Source organism: Vipera ursinii, assembly GCF_947247035.1.
Source record: "Vipera ursinii genome assembly, chromosome: Z".
Taxonomy (NCBI): Eukaryota; Metazoa; Chordata; class Lepidosauria; order Squamata; family Viperidae; genus Vipera; species Vipera ursinii.
The window spans coordinates 30,973,235-30,991,000 of NC_139517.1; the positions used below are offsets into that span (position 1 = coordinate 30,973,235).

At 40.4% G+C, this 17,766-nt stretch overlaps 1 protein-coding gene across 5 annotated transcripts in view; it reads left to right on the forward strand.

The window, feature by feature from the left end:
• Positions 1-17,766, forward strand: part of SPOP (speckle type BTB/POZ protein) — a 79,621-nt gene that overhangs the window by 16,919 nt on the left and 44,936 nt on the right. The gene's annotated exons all lie outside the window — the stretch shown is intronic.

The window sequence follows — 17,766 nt, forward strand, 5'->3', positions numbered from 1 at the left end:
TAAGAAAGAAGGAAGTGATTGTCTATGTTTTGACATGATTTCATACTATACAATGGCCTTGTTCTATGTAACTGGTGCTACATAGCCATTTATTGTATATGTATGTAAAAAATCAGAAGAAATATGAGTGTATTTTCAGACGAACAAATGTTGTTAAAAGGTGTAAGCTTTTGTCAACTGTAGCTTATTTCTTCAGATGCATGTTTCAATGTGTATATATGTGTGCTTGCATGCATATTTATGGATTACAAGTTCAGATTGCACTTCTATATTTAAGTAAAGCTCATAGAACTCTGAGTAGAGATGTATAGAATTGCACTGATAATTCCATGAAGGCACATTTTTCTTGTCATTTTTCCTGAACCAAGTGATATTTTCCAACGTGATTAAAAATATGAAGATATGCTTCTTTTTAGATGACTAGAATATGTTGTATCAGTAACTTGTTTCAGTATTGAAGTTGGTGCTGGGAATTTATAAAGTAAAGGGGTATATTCCTTATCCTCATCACTGAGGCACCAAAACCACCCATTTTATGTGATTTTATAGACCTTGCAAGTGTTTTTTAGATTAAGGTAAATATTTGCATATTGGATTCTGATAATTAATATTTGATACAAATGTGGAGAACTGCATAGCTCTGCTATGGCCATGGAGGGAAAAGGGGTTCTGCAATAGAGTGGATATGCTGCAATAGAAAACATGTTTCTACATGCAGAAGGAGTATATATCATATACAAGTCGGGATTTTACTATTATAATTTATGGTATCTTGTTCAGTTTGAATCTGTAATCCAAAAACTGTTATGTTTTTTGGATATATTAAAAATATGCTGAACACACATATGCTGAATCCCCTATCAAAGCAGGACAGTCTTCCAGTCCTTGCAAATGCATTTTTACACATTAGTATTTTCTTAAGACAAATGCATGAGAAAATATCTATTGCTCAGTGAATACAATTCATGTAATACTCCAGGAATAAAATGTTTTAATGTTTAGATAGCTTTTTGAAGGCTTAAATTTTTATATGAAATTTCAAGGCTTTCTGTTTTCTTTTTGAAAGCACAACATTGGAAAATAATGCTAATATACCGGTAGTTGAATAACAGAAATGAGTATAAATAAGGCAGGAAGATGTTATTTTATAAAAAGAATCAGGTCAAAGTAAAAAAAGCATGCAAAAAGAATATAAACTCTGAACAGCTAAAGTAAGAGACAAAATGGTTCTCCGCGGAGCTCCGGGAGATGAAGCGTCGGAGACGGGGCCTAGAGAGCTGTTGGAGATCCAGCCGGTCTGAATCTGACCGATTGCGACTAAGGTCCTCTATGAGGTCTTATCTCGCGGCGATGAGGATGGCAAGGTCTAATTACTTTGCTACCCTCACCGTGTCCGCAGATAATCGCCTGGCCGCCCTGTTTAGGGTGACCCGCTCACGCCTTAATCAGGAGGTGAGGGAGGAGCCCTTGCAGGGTCGTGCCGAGGAGTTTAGCCAACATCTGTTGGACAAAATCGCTCGGATCTGGACCGGTCTGGACTCCGACTGGGCAGAGTCTGACGGTGATGACATGGGCGGTCTTGGTGATGTTATGTGGGAAGAGTTCGATCCTGTGACTCAAGAAGATGTGGACAGGATCATGGGGAGGCTGAGCTCCAGCACGTGTTTATTGGAACCGTGCCCCTACTGGCTGGTTTATGCGGCTCGGGAGGGGACATGAGGCTGGCTCCAGGCAGTGATAACTGCTTCTTTGAGTGAGGGTAGTTTTCCCACCGCCTTGAAGGAGGCGGTGGTGAGACCCCTCCTCAAGAAGCCTGCCCTGGACCTGGCTATTTTAAACAACTATCGTCTGGTCTCCAACCTTCGCTTTCTTCTGAAGGTTGTTGAGAGCGTGGTGGCACATCAGCTCCCTTTGTTCCTGGAGGAAGCTGATTATCTGGACCTGTACCAATCGGGCTTCAGGCCCGGGTACAGCACGGAGATGGCATTGGTCGCGCTGGTGAATGATCTCTGGCGGGCTCGGGACAGGGGTTGTTCCTCTGTCCTAGTCCTATTAGACCTCTCAGCGGCTTTCGATACCATCGACCATGGTATCTTACTGTAGCGTCTCAGGGGGTTGGGAGTGGGAGGCACTGTTTTGCAGTGGTTCTCCTACCTCCTGGGACGTTCACAGTCGGTGTTGGCAGGAGGGCAGAGGTCGGCCTCGAGGCCTCTCGTTTGTGGAGTTCCTCAGGGGTCGGTCCTCTCGCCTCTCCTGTTCAACATCTATATGAACCAATGGGTGAGATCATTTGTGGTTTTGGGGTCGGGTATCATCAGTATGCTGATGATACCCAGCTTTTCATCTCCACCCCAAACCACCCCAGTGATGCCCTCGATGTGATGTCCCGTTGCCTGGAGGCGGTTCGAGTCTGGATGGGGAGGAACAGGCTTAGGCTCAATCCCGACAAGACTGAGTGGTTGTACGTGCTGGCATCTCGGAAAATTCAGGTTATTCCATCTTTAACCATGGGGGGTGAGGTATTACCCCCCGTAGATAGGGCCCGCAACTTGGGTGTCCTCCTGGATTCACAGCTCTCCCTGGAAGATCATATAGGAGCTGTGACTAGGGGTGGCCTTTGCCCAGGTTTGTCTGGTGCGCCAGTTGCGACCCTATCTGGACCGGGATGCCTTTCGTACAGTCACTCATGCGCTCGTGACCTCTCGTTTAGACTACTGCAATGCTCTGTACATGGGGCTGCCCTTGAGGACCACTCGGAGGCTTCAACTGGTGCAGAATGCAGCCGCGCGAGTTGTGTTGGGGGTCTCCCGATACTCCCATGTTACACCTCTGCTCCGCGAGCTGCATTGGCTTCCAGTTGTCCTCCGGGTGAGATTCAAGGTGCTGGTGATGACCTATAAAGCCCTAAATGGCATGGGTTCAGATTACTTATGGGAGCACCTGCTGCCGGCGTCAACTTCCCTTCGTCCAGTGCGCTCCCACAGAGAGGGCCTCCTCAGGGTGTCGTCGGTCAGAGAGTGTCGGCTGGCGGCCCCCAGGGGGAGGGTGTTCTCTGTGGGTGCGCCAGACCTTTGGAATCATTTACCGGTTGAGCTTCGGACGGCTCCTGACCTTCGCTCCTTCCGCCGTGACTTGAAAACTCACCTATTTCAACAAGCTGGCCTGGTCGGATGGGTTTCGGGTATTTTAATTTTAATTTTAATTTTAATTAATTTTATTGCAATTGGGCTTTTCTATTTAATTCTTATCTTAACTTTTGTATATTGTATTTTTATTGTATTTTATTGCCCTGTACACCGCCCTGAGTCCTTCGGGAGAAGGGCGGTATAGAAATTAAATAAATAAATAAAATAAGAATAGGACAGATTTAAGAGTGCTTTTGTGATGCAATTATGCATGCTTGTTTAATTAAAATGAAATGTAAGGACTAAACCTTAGCAGGAATTTTTGTTTTCTCCCAAGATCATTAAAAATACCGTATATACTTGAGTATAAGCCGAATTTTTCAGCCCACTTTTGGGCTGAAAAATCCACTTCGGCTTATATTCCAGTGAACAACAACAACAAAAAAAAGAACTTACCGAGGACTTGCACGCGGCCGAGGCTTCGGTGCTTCTGGGATCGCCATTCACAGAAGATGCAGCTCCCAGCGTGACACGTCATCCGGATGGGCTGCGAATGAAGAAAGTCCTGCCGCGCAGGCGCAGTACAGCTTAAACGCGATAGAGCAGACATGTCAAACACAAGGCCCGCGGGCCACAAACGGCCCGCCATACGATCGAATCCGGCCCGCACAACTCTCCTGGAAATTACCAAGGTCCGGTCCCCACCACCTTGGCGCCGACCCGGCTGAGCACCTGCTCAGTAGGAGGCAAGTGCACGTGGGCTAGTAGAGCCCAGCAACATTTGCAGCTTATTAGCCCCTCGACAGCTCATTGGCCAGAGCCGTCTCCTGCGTCTCTCAGTCCTCCTCCACCATGTGCAGTTCCGGAAAAAATAGTGAGACTCAAAAAGTTCAATAAATGAATTCAAACTGCTCACAAAAAAAAACCCTTGCAAAGTTTGAATTGATTGGTTGAACTTGCTTTTTCAGACTGCACATGGGGGCAGCGGAGGAAGAGACTGGAGGTGAGTGTGCCCTTTTTCTACCTGCTACGCGGGTGGGGGCGGCCAGTCTTGGGGTGCCCCGGGGGGCCTGCCTCTTCCCTGCCCGGCAGGTCTCCCCTTGCCCTGCTACACCGCCACCTCTGCTAGCCTGGGGTGGGGGACCACAGGGGTCTTAGAAGCTTCCCCGTCAGCCCCTGCCTTTTGGTGTGCCGCGGCCGGCAGACCTTACAAGAGATTCCCCTGTGGTGCCTGCCAGGCCGGCTGACCTTGGCAACAAGTCCAAGCCATTGGTGCACTGCCCCTGTCTCTGTTTGTGCAGGGATCCAGAGGCATTCCCCCCCGTATGGGGATCCGCTCTGCCGCCCTCTTTTCTCAGCTGCCTGGTCCGAAGAGGAGCCGAAGGGAGCAGCTCTGCAAGCCCCCGCCGCCCCCTTCTCTCATCTTCCTGGCAGCACATCCCGCAGGGGAGGTCTGCTAGGGAGGTGGCAGTCCGGTGTTGTTTCCCCCCTCGTGCGTGTGTATGTGTGTGTGTGTGTCAGACCCACAAGAATGGCTAGTAAAGGTGGCGGCAGTCTGGCATTTGCGTTTCTCTGTGTGTCAAGCCCCGTGGGCCCGACACACAGGAGGGGGGGATGCCGCTTCCTTACCAGCCATTCCCGTGGGTCTGACACACGCACGCATGCATGAGGGGGGGAAACGCTGGACTGCCGCCGCCTCTACCAGCTCTGCAAGCCTTTGCTGCCCCTTCTCTCCGCTACCTGGCCTGAACAAAGAGGAGCCGAAGGGAGCAGCTCTGCAAGGCTCTGCCGCTCCCTTTTCTCAGCAGCCTGGCCCGAACGAAGGGACGCCCCTTCGTTCGGAACAGGCAGCGGAGAGAAGGGGCGGCAGAGGCTTGCAGAGCTGGTAGAGGCGGCGGCAGTCCAGCGTTGTTTCTCCCCCTCATGCGTGCGTGTGTGTGTCAGACCCACGGGAATGGCTGGTAGGGAAGCGGCATTCCGGCATTCCCCACCTTCCTGTGTGTTGGGCCCACAGGGCTCGACACAAAAAAACACAAATGCCGGACTGCCGCCACCTCTACCAGCCGTTCCCGCAGGTCTCACACACACACACACACACACACACACACGCACGAGGAGGGAAACAACGCTTGACTGCCGCCTCCCTAGCAGACCTTCCCTGCGGGATGTGCTGCCAGGAAGTCTGGCAGCCTGATGAGCGGACCCTGCGAACCGCGGCCCGAGCCACCTCCGGGATGCTGCCAGAGTCAACGAGTGGCTCGGCGTTGCACAGAATATAGATATGTTGCTAAGAAGGGGCCAAGCTTATACTTATACTCGGCTTATACTCGAGTCAATAACTTTTTTCCAGTTTTTTTTGGTAAAATTAGGGGTCTCGGCTTATACTCGAGTCGGCTTATACTCAAGTATATACGGTACAAAGATTTTGTTTTTGCTAGGTATATTATTATGGGGAAAGAGGACATAAGGTACATAGTTTATAATAGCAACAAAATAGAATGTAAGTAGTGTTTTCACTTTTGTCATATTTTCTGCTGTACAGAATAAGATCTATAATTTATATGTTTTAATAACAAAATTACAATGAGACACTGAAAAATGAGTTTAAATATGTATCAACAAGGTATCAAAATGTTCACACACAATCAAAATCATTAATAATGTCAGTTTAGCATAACGGTCTTAAAATTGAGCTTTTGATCTATATTAGAATAAATGAAGCCATATATATTTATTTTTAATTTTTTTTCAACAAAACTTATTTAGTTTACATTTTAAGAATTTTATTTACAATACAGTGAAGAATGCAAAATGCATCTAGCCTTGTTTAATTAACTGATCTAGAAAACTGGAAGTGCATACTAGACATTCATTTTGCCTTGTGAAAATATGTTTAAACTCTCATCTACATTTTCATAATGTTGATATCTTTTATTGGGTAGCTTATGCATTAGAGTGGCGTTCCAACATATTTGCCACGATATGGAGGTATTTTCCTGTGTTCCACACAGACTATCTATATGGCTGCAATTAATAAAACCATCTAAAAACTATAGCTTATTGTTTGGTTTATCAAAAAAATTAAGTCATTGTAGAAGATGTTTTATATTTAATTCCTATATTGTTTTCAACCCATTATAAAGCTTGATCTTCATAATGCTGTAATTTTATTAATTTTAATTAATAAATTTAATTTTATTAATAGTTTAACTAATAAATTTAATTTTATTAAATTAATTTATTAATTTGTCTTCTTAGATGATGAATTTAGCCTAATTTCAGATTTAGTCATAGCTTTAGTCAATTGTGTTCTAACAGTTTGGAATTGCAGATAAGTGCAAATTTGATGTATTTGAAACCATAAATGAGACAAATTCCCTGTATTTCTAATTGTTTTATAAATAGGTCCATCATGTATTTTTTAAAATGGGCCTATTATTTGATACTGTTTAGTTTTACTCATCATAGAAGGTATGCTGAAATATGAAGATTGAAATGATGACTTTGTGGATTTAATTTAGAAAACCATCTTTTTCATTTTTTTTACATGTTTAGAACTTTTTTTTATTGAAAAGTTTTACAGTACATTTTAAACATAAATTGACCGGACCTCCCCATAAAGCCCACCCGTCCCCCCCCACTTCCCAGAGCTAAATACAGGGTATTGCATCTAAAAAGCTTAAGCTAGAATACACTAACTATGAATACATTTTAAATCCTATCACACTTTAACTCCCATTAAACATAACTAAATAATACATTTTATTAAATTCTAATACTCATTCCTAAGCTAAATGAAACTTTTTAGTCCCATATTTATTCTGAATGTAATCAATCCATCTTCTCCTTTCCGAAATGTATCTTTGTTGCGATTGATCTTTCAAATATGCTGAGATTTTTGCCATTTCTGCTAGGTTTGAAACTTTTAGAGTCCACTCTTCTATAGTAGGCAGATCCTCCTTCTTCCAATATTGCGCTACCAAAAGTGTTGCTGCCGTTATTAAATTCAATATCAATTTAGTTTCTATAACAGTACAATCTGTAATAATACCCAACAGAAATAACTGCGGAGAAAACCTTATTTTTTTCTTAAATATCCTCTGGATATTCCACCAAATATTAATCCAAAAAGCTTTAACTTTTTTTCAAGTCCACCATATATGATAGTATGTTGCATCGTCACAACCGCACCTCCAACATTTAGGTTGATAATTTGAGTACATACATGCTAATTTTTTAGGATCTAAATGCCATCTATAAAACATTTTGTAAAAGTTCTCTCTTAAATTTTGTGCCTGTGTAAATTTTACATTTCTGACCCAGATTTTTCCCCAGGTATTGGCTCCTGAATATTCTAGGCCCATTTTATCATACAGTCTTTAACAAGTTCCATTTCTGAGTCTATTTCTATCAATGCATTATATATCCTTCTTATATGCGCTTGACTTTGATCTCTAATTTGTTTTACCAAATTTTCATCAATTGTTGTAATACCAATTTTCCTATCTTCTTTCCATCTAGCTTGTATCTGCCCATACTGAAACCAAGTTTGTACTATCTTTTCTTCTTTTAAAATATTGAATGGCTTTAGTTGCCATACATTCCTTTCCAATCTAAGAATTTCTTTATATGTAATCACATCATATTTGAATCCCGAACATATATTTTCTATCGCATGTTTCGGTATTGCCCAAATTGGTATTTTATAATTTAACTTATATTGATATTTTTTCCAGACTCGCAACAGGGCATACCTTAATATATGCGTCTTAAAAACATTATCCACCTTTTTATCATACAATAAATATGCATGCCAACCATATAGTAAATCACATCCCTCAATATTCAATTTTTTTTCTTCTGTTAAATTGAACCAATTACTAATTGTTGATAGAACCGCAGCATCATAATATAATTTAAAATTGGGCATTTTAAGACTACCTCTTTCACGTATGTCTTGCATTATCTTAAGTTTTACTCTCAGTCTTTTCCCTGCCCAGATAAATTTATTAATACCATTTACATCTTTTTTAAGTATAGGTGGCTCAGTGGATTAGGACGCTGAGCTTGTCGATCAGAAGGTCGGCAGTTTGGCGGGTCGAATCCCGAGTGCCGCATAACAGAGTGAGCGCCTGTTACTCGTCCCAGCTTCTGCCAACCTAGCAGTTCGAAAGCACGTAAAAATGCAAGTAGAAAAATAGGGACCACTACGGTGGGAAGGTAACAGCGTTCCGTGCGCCTTTGGCGTCCAGTCATGCCGGCCATATGACCACGGAGACGTCCTCGGACAAGCGCTGGCTCCTCGGCTTTGAAACGGAGATGAGCACGGGCCCCTAGAGTCAGAAACGACTAGCATGCATGTGCGGGGGAACCTTTACCTTTACCTTATCATTTGAAACAAAAATAAAAATTTTGGTAAAACATTCATTTTTACTGCTGCAATTCTTCCCAATAAAGACAATTGTAGTTGTCTCCAGCTATCTATCTCTTTTTGTATTTTTTGCCATAACAGTTCATAGTTGTTTTTATATAGTTTCACATTTGAAGCTGTAATATATACCCCCAGATATTTAATCTTTTTAACTATTTTGAATCCCGTTAATTTTTCTAGCAATTCTTTTTGTTCTATAGTCATGTTTTTAGACAATATTTTAGTTTTTTGCCTATTTATCTTAAATCCAGAGACTTGTCCATGTTGCAAAATTATCTCCATTAAATCTATAACTGATTGAGTCAGTTGACTTAATGTAATAACCAAATCATCAGCAAACGCTCTTAATCTATAATCTTGATATTTTGTTTTAATTCCCTTTATTTTATTTGATTCACGTATCTTAGTCAATAATATTTCCAATGTTAAAACAAACAGCAATGGTGACAACGGACATCCCTCTCTTGTACCTTTTTCAATTTTACACACTTCTGTTAAACTACCTTTAATTATTATTGGAGCTGTTTGTTTCTGATATATTGCCTTGATAGATTGTAAAAACTTATCCCCAAACTCCATCTTCTCTAATACTTTTAATAAAAATTGCCAATTCAGTTGATCAAACGCTTTTTCGGCATCCAGAAAAATCAGCGCTGCGGGGATTTGATTATTTCTTTCCAAATATTCTAATAAATTTATAATACAGTATTTTCCGGCGTATAAGACTACTTTTTAACTCATGAAAATCTTCTCAGGGGTCATCTTATACGCTGGGTGCTGAAAATTTAGAGACAGGGCTGGCTGGAAAACCTAGAGCGGATCTCCCATTTAGTCTGCGCAGGGAAAGTGGGACCAATTGGAGAATAAGCTGCAGTCTGTGATTTTTTACAGGCTGGGGTCCGGGCGTCTTTCCTTCTAAAGTTGAAGAGCAGCTGTAGTATATCCCAACTTGAAAGGCAGGTGGGGAAGGCAGCAGCCAGAGCAGAGGCTTAGCTCTAAGGACACATTTGACTCAGGAACTGGGCGGGCTGGCTGGAAAACCTGGAGCGGATCTCCCATTTGGTCTTTTTTTTTAAAAAATCCCATTTATATCCTGCCCTTCTCCGAAGACTCAGGGTGGCTTACAATTTAAAGCACAAATCAATGTGCTTAGCAATAGCCTTCATTCTGTGTATATGCCTGTTTATTAGGGCTTTCACCCCCTCCCCAAGCAGCATTATTACAAAGTCAGCTTATTGCCCCCAACAATCTGGGTCCTCATTTTACCTACCTTGGAAGGATGGAAAGCTGAGTCAACCTTGAGCCTGGTGGGATGCGAACCTGCACTAACTGCAGGCAGCTGATGTTACTTAAGGCTCTGTGCAGGGAAAGCTTTAGAGTGAATTAGGAAAAGTGAAAAAGTGAATTAGGAAAATAGGGAACGGTTGCTGGAATTGGATATGTGTAGTTTAACAAAGAGAAGGGTGAGGGGTGACATGATAGCAGTGATCCAATATCTCAGGGGCTGCCACAAAGCAGAGGGAGCCAAGCTATTCTCCAAAGCACCTGAAAGCAGGACAAGAAGCAATGGATGGAAACTAGTCAAGGAGAGAAGCAACCTAGAACTAAGGAGAAACTTCCTGACAGTTAGAACAATTAACCAGTGGAACAACCTGCCTCCAGAAGTGGTGAATGCTCCAACACTGGAAGTTTTTAAGAAGAGACTGGACAGCCATTTGTCTGAAATGGTATAGGGTTTCCTGCCTTAGCAGGGGGTTGGACTAGATGACCTCCAAGGTCCCCTCCAAATTATTATTATTATTATTATTATTATTATTATTATTATTATTATTATTATTATTATTATTTAATCCACTTGCACTGTTTAATGTTTACATGTTTGATGACAAACAGCCTTATGTTTATAAGTGACAGTTTTCCTACTAAGCACCTGCATGTCATAAGCATTTGAATTAAAATTAGTATATTAAAATCAAATCTGATGTTTTTTAATTTTTATTTGGTGTGCGTTGGAAGAGGGGTAGTCTTATACGGTGAGTATAGCCCAAACCCTATAATTTAACAGGAAATGTAGGGGGTCGTCTTATACACCGGAAAATACGGTATGTCTAACATTATATTTCATTTGTCTACCACTTATAAATCCTGTTTGGTCACTGTGGATCATTTGCTGCATAACCTGCATTAATCTGTTTGCTAAAATTTTTGCAAATATCTTATAATCAGTATTTAAACGCGATATTGATCTGTAATTTTTAGGTTGGGTAAGATCTTGATCTTCCTTTGGAATCAATGTTATAAAAGCTTTTTTCCATGAAGGAAGCACTTCTCCAAATTGAATTATTCTAAATAACTGCTTTAAGGGTTCCACCATTTCTTGTTGTAAATTTTTATAATAAATAGCTGTCAAACCATCTGTTCCAGGTGCCTTACCCACTTTTAGTTGTTTAATTGCTAAAATAATTTCTTCAGCAGTTATTAATTGATTCATCCCTTCCCTTTGCTCTTGTGTAAGTATAGGAGTATTCACTTCTTGTAAATATCTATCTATATCTAAACCTTGAATTGTGTCGCTAGCATATAATTTTGAATAAAGTTCTGCAAAAGCCTTCTTAATAATGTTTTGTTGAAACACCTCTTTACCCTTATATTCTATTTTATCTATATTACGTGATTTTTGTTTTTTCCTTAACAAATAAGCTAGCCACCTACCTGGCTTATTAGCATTATAAAAGGTATTATATTTAGCATATCGTAAATTAGTTGCCACTTGATCTGCCATCAATATATTAAACTGCCCTCTTAACAAATTAATCGCTTCTTTCACCCTCTTGTCAGATGGGTTTAGGATGGAAACCCTCTCTTTCGTCTTTATTTCCTCCTCTAGCTCCTTACGCTTATATTCCAATCTATGTCTATGTTTATTATTCATATATATTAGAACTCCTCTCATATAAGCTTTACTTGCATCCCAGACCATTTCGATTGGAGTACCCTTATGCATATTTATAGTAAAAAAGTCTTTCATTTGTTTTTTACATTCTTCCACATTTTCCTCATATCTGAACAAATTTTCATTTAACCTCCAGGATCTCCTGTCTCCCTTTCCCTGATCCAATTCCATCCCTACTGGACTATGGTCTGATAAGGTTCTTGGACATATCTTAATCTTCTTAACCCTAGAAAAAAAATCATTAGTAATTAATACAAAATCAATCCTAGAAAAAGATTGGTGTCTATCAGAAAAAAAAGTAAAATCCCTTTCTTCCACATTTCGTTCTCTCCAGACATCTCTCAGTTCCAAAACATCTTTCATATCAAAAAAAGACTTAGGCAATCTAGCATGATTTGGAATACTTTTAAAAGGTCCTTTTTTGTCTTTCTGTGTATCCAAAACTCCATTCTAGTCTCCCATTAAAATACAAGATTTATAATCTCATTGAATTATTTTATTATGTAAAAGTTTGTAGAATTTTCCTTGCTGTTGATTGGGCGCATATATTCCAATTAAAAGTATTTTCTTCCCTTCTATTAAAAGTTCAATTATAATATATCTTCCTTGTTTATCTGCTTCAATTAAGTTAACTGTTAGGTCCTTCTTCACATAAATAACTACTCTGTTTTTCTTGTCCTGGGCTGATGCAATAAATTGTTTACCCAATCTACAGTTTATCAAATATTTTTGATCTGATACACGAATGTGCGTTTCCTGCAAACATATAACATCATTTTTAAATTGTTTCAAATACTGAAATATTTTCTTTCTCTTTTGCGGAGAGTTTAGGCCATTAACATTCCGTGTTAGAAACTTTGTCGCCATCTATTGTGACTTGAAGCTTTCGGAGCGTATCTTGCAGATCCATAAGCACCTGCCTCTTTGGCCTCACTCCTCCCACTGCTTCCGTAATAATAGATTCTTGAGCGGTGATTTTAGGGTACTGTTTCTGTTGTTCTTGTTGTTGTTCCTTTTGTCTGGTTGCAGCCCGTGTCATTCTCTGAACCTTTGGTTCTACTAATGGTACCAGGGGCTGCACAGTTTCCAGAGTTTGTTGTACTTCTTTTACAGTCAGCGGGGTCACCTCTTCATCTTGCTGTATTCCTTCCATTTGTGCCTGTCGCGCTCTTCCTTCCTTTCCTCTTTTGAATTCTAGGGATGGCGGTGAACCTGCTTTCAGTACATTACAGTAAAAATCCCTCTTGCATCCAAAACTGTATTAAGACGATATCTTGTACCTGCATAATTCACCGCCATCCCAGTTGGTATCTCCCATCTGAACTGGAGCTATCGTTTTTTTAATTCATCTGCCAAGAAGACAAACTCTTTCCTTTTTCTTAGAATTCTTGGTGGAATTTCTTTCAAAATCAGGACCTCTTGATCCGCCACTTTAAATCTATTATTATAAAAAGCTTGAATAGTTGTGTTTCTAATCGTTCTCTTTGTAAAATAAACAACCACTTCTCTTGGTAGTTTTCTTTGCCTAGCAGTCCAGGAGTTGACACAAAATATTTTATCTATTTCCATTATAAAATCTTCAGCTCACCATCCCAGTATAGGTGCTACAGCATTTGCAAATATCTCTTCCAAATTTTCTTGTGGATTTTCTTTCAGACCTCTTACCCTCAAAGCAAAAACTCCATGCCTCTATATTGTATCATTACCACTGTTGCGGAACAATTAACATTCCGACCAGAGGAGGATGGACCGTGGTTCATTTGCATGGTGAATATCAAAGAAAAGGAAAACCAAGGCATATTCTATTGTAAAACAAAAGACCTAAACTGACTACATTCTCTCATCAGGCAGAAGAGAAAAGTAAGAAGTAACTGTGAGAAACTTTTTCTAGGCATGCGCACAAAACAGTCTGAAACCATAACATAGCTGGACATATGAGAGTCACTATGGTTACATGATAAGATAGTAACACAGGTGCAGAGAGCAGGGGAAAATGTACAGATAGAAACGAGCGAAGCTGGCAAAACTAAAAAACGCAGTGACATCCCCTTCTTTTGTCAGCGAAGCAGAAACTCAGATAAGGCACATCTTCTTGCGCAGATACTCGTGTTGGGCTGTAGGAAGTGGTTTGTTCAGCATATCAGCAATTTGGTCATGTGTAGGCACATACTACAATTTGACAAAACCTTGTTTAACTGCTTGTCTTATGTTTTGGTAACGGATATCAATGTGTCTGGACCTGGAACCTGTAAAGCGATTCTCAGAGATATAAACCACAGATTCATTGTCTTCCATCACAGTGATCAGTCGAATTGGAGGTGTCCAGATATCTGTGACTAAGGCATCAAGCCAGGTTAAGGAATTGCATGCATCAGAAACACAAGCATACTCAGCTTCTGTGGAGGAACAAGAAACAAAATTCTGTTTACGCACATGCCAGTAAACAGGACATCCATTTAAAAACATCATATAACGTGAAGTGCTTTTACGTGATTTTTTTATCACTTGCCCAATCTGAATCTGCATAACAACATAACTCTGCATAGTCAGTATGTGTGGGTTCTAACAACAACTTCATGTCTTTGGTGTGTTTTAGGTATCTCAATAATTTCTTAACACATGTCCAATGAAACTGTTTTGCCTTGCCTACGTGTCGTGATAGGAGATTAACACTAAGTGCAATGTCAGGTCTAGTCCAACTACTATTATATAGCAGCGATCCAATGACTGAACGATAAAGTGTTTGATCCTCGAACTCAGGACTCGGTTCATGTGTCAAGTTGTGAAAGTCAGTTTGCATGGGTATACTCACTGGTTTAGCATCCTTCATGTTGCAGTGATACAATAGTTGTTCAATCTTATCTTCTTGTGTAAGACTGAACCCCTTCTGAGTTTTGGTAACTTGAACACCTAAATAAGTGTTAATATGTCCTAAAGGACCCAGATTGTTGGGGGCAATAAGCTGACTTTGTAATAATGCCGCTTGGGGGGTGTATGAAAGCCCTAACAAGCAGGCATATACATAGAATGAAGGCTACTGCTAAGCTTGTAAGCCGCCCTGAGTCTTCGGAGAAGGGCGGGATATAAATGGAATTAAAATAAAAAAATAAAATAAAAAATAAAGACCTCAATGTGAAAAGCTGTTGTAAAGCTTTAGCAAAACATTCACTCATCTGCTTATTCGGACCAATATAAACAATATCATCAACATAAACAAGAATTATCTCATACCTATTATCAGATCTTTTTGTAAACACGCATTCATCTGTTTCGGACTTAATAAAGCCCATTGAATTTAGTTTGTCAGAAAGACATAAGTACCACATTAAACCAGACTGTTTCAGACCATAAAGACTTTTGTGTAGAAACCAAGTATCCCCTTCTTGCTGTCGGAAACCTGGAGGACCTTTGACATAAATTTCTTCATCAAGATCAGTGTGTAGATAAGCCGTTTCAACATCAAACTGGAAAACTTCTAGATCAAGGATAGTTGCAGTGGCTAAGGCAATTTTCACACTCTCAGTCCGCACTGTGGGTGAATAGGTATTTGTATAATCCTCAGGATAACGTTGAGCGAAACCCTGGGCTACAAGTCTGGCCTTGTACAATGACTCACCATTTGGCTTCTTTTTAATTCTGTAGACCCAACGAGTGCCAATAACTTTCTTGTTTGCTGGAGGGCTTGCAGGCGTAGACACCTGAAGTTTCTTTAGACTGTCCATTTCAGCCTGCATTGCCTCAAACCATTTATCTTGCTCTGATGCAGGAAGATGTTTGATTTGTGTGAACTTCTCAGGAGGAAGTGTAACATTACAAATCAAAGGTAAAGGTGCTTTCGTTACTTACCACAAATACCGTTTTAGTAGAATTCCCTTTGTGGTCCTCTTGGAACATCTCGGAACAACCGTTCATTCTTCTTCCGTTTCATCATCGTCTTCATCATCGTCACCAGCAGCATCGGCGGCTTGCAAAGACGGAACAGTGGGTTGAGAAGAACTCGTGGAAGGAACATTCGCCTGTGCATCTTGATCAGCAGGCTGCGTGGCATCAGCAGCAGCAGCATCTCTAGGAAAATAAACTCCAGTATCGTTAGAATGAATCCTGGACCAGTCAGCATCTTCCTCAAAAATAGCAGATTGTGAAATCACTATGACATGATGAGAGTCAATATATTTGCTCCATTTTGAATTATCATCAATACCCATAAATCTCATCCTTTTTGCTGCAGGACCCCCTTTCTTTCTTTGGGCTAAAGGAATATTGACCATAGTGTAGGAACCAAAAATATGGAGATGTGAGAGATCAGGCTTGTGTCCATATAACATGAAATAAGGGGTCTGATTTATGATACTACTCCAAGTACGGTTGATGATATGATTAGCATATTTAATAGCTTCACCCCAGTACGGAAGACTGAGGTTAGCATCTTCAAGAAGGCAATGCATCATGGTTTGCAGAACCCCATTTCTGCGTTCTGCCACTCCATTTTCTGCCAGAGTGTAAGGAGCTGAGGTCTGGTGTAGTATCCCTTTCTTATGCATCCAGTCCTGGAAATGCTGAGACATGAATTCAGCACCACGATCACTCTGAATTCTGGCGATGCTGACTTTGAATTGGGTATAGACAAGATTGGCAAAGTCTTTAAAGATCTGAAAGGTCTCAGATTTTTCCCTCATAGGAAATACATATCCATATCTAGAGTAATTATCAACAATTGTCAAGAAATATCTTTTACCACCAATTGTTGGTGTAAAAGGACCCACTGTGTTGGTGTGTACCAAATCAAAAATGCGTGTTGACAGGCGTGTAGCGGGTTTTGGAATTGCTGCTTTGGATTTGGCTTTCTTGCAGACAGCACAGTCCAAGAACACCCTACACCCCTTTAGATCCAAACCTCTTGTGAACTCTGGCATCTTCTTCAGAGCACGAAAACTGGCATGACCCAATCTTCTATGCCACTTATGGATACACCTGGAATGCAAAGGTTTACCTGTTAGTGAATTCTCAACATTAGCATGTTTATTAGGAACCGTAGGCTTGCTGTGAGCAACCTATGTCTTATTTGTCCTTTTATTGGCTTTAGGAGCCTTTGGAGTAGCAACAGGATCTCTCTCTGGGACATCTCTCACTGGGCCTGTGCTCTCCCTTTTTGGAGCTTGTATACTTGCCTGCTCTTGTGGCTTAGCCTTTGGCTTTAAGTAATAAACACCACCAATCAACATGGTTTCAGCAACATATTTTAAGACAGGCATTGCTGAGAGTTTGGAAGAAGTATAGACATAAGTTAGACTACAAGGTACCGTTGTGGGCAATTCCGAAACATGCAATAGAAAATATAAATGTAGGCTTCAAACATGATGTGACTACGTACAAGGAGATCTTAAGTTTGGAGAGGAACGTATGGTGTTTGAAGCCGTATAATCTTTTACGAGATGAGAAGATTGTTCAAACTTGGTTTCAATATGGTCAATTACGGGCCAGGTGGAAAGAAGACCAGAAAATTGGTTTCTCAATGATTGACGAAAATTTGGTAAAGCAAATTAGAAATCAGGGTCCAGCACATATCAAACGGATATATCTTGTATTGCTAGAAATTGATTCAGAAAGAGAACTTGTTAAAGATTGTATGATAAAATGGGCTCAGAATATTCAAGAAATTATCACAATGGACACTTGGGAAAAGATCTGGGTGAGAAACGTAAAATTTACACAAGCTCAAAATTTAAGAGAGAACTTTTACAAAATATTTTATAGGTGGCATTTAGATCCTAAAAAGCTTGCAAGTATGTATCCGAACTACCAACCTAAATGTTGGAGATGTGGTGGCTAAGACGCAACGTATTTTCATATATGGTGGACCTGTAAAAAGGTTAAAGCTTTTTGGATTAAAATCTGGTGGAATATGCAGAAGATATTTAAGCAAAGGATAAAGTTTTGTCCGCAGTTGTTTTTATTGGGTATAATTACAGATACTACTGTTGTGGATACCAAGTTGATGCTGAACTTAATTACGGCAGCAAGACTTTTAGTAGGTCAATATTGGAAGAAGGAGGAACTGTCGACTATAGAAGAATGGACTCTAAAAGTTTCTGACCTGGCGGAAATGGCAAAGATTTCGGCCTATTTGAAAGACCATTCGCAACAACGTTATATTATGGAGTGGAAAAAGTGGATTGATTATATCCAGAACAAATATGGGACCAAAAAGTTTCATTTAGCATTTGTATAAGTTTTTTTTATATGATATAGACTTAATA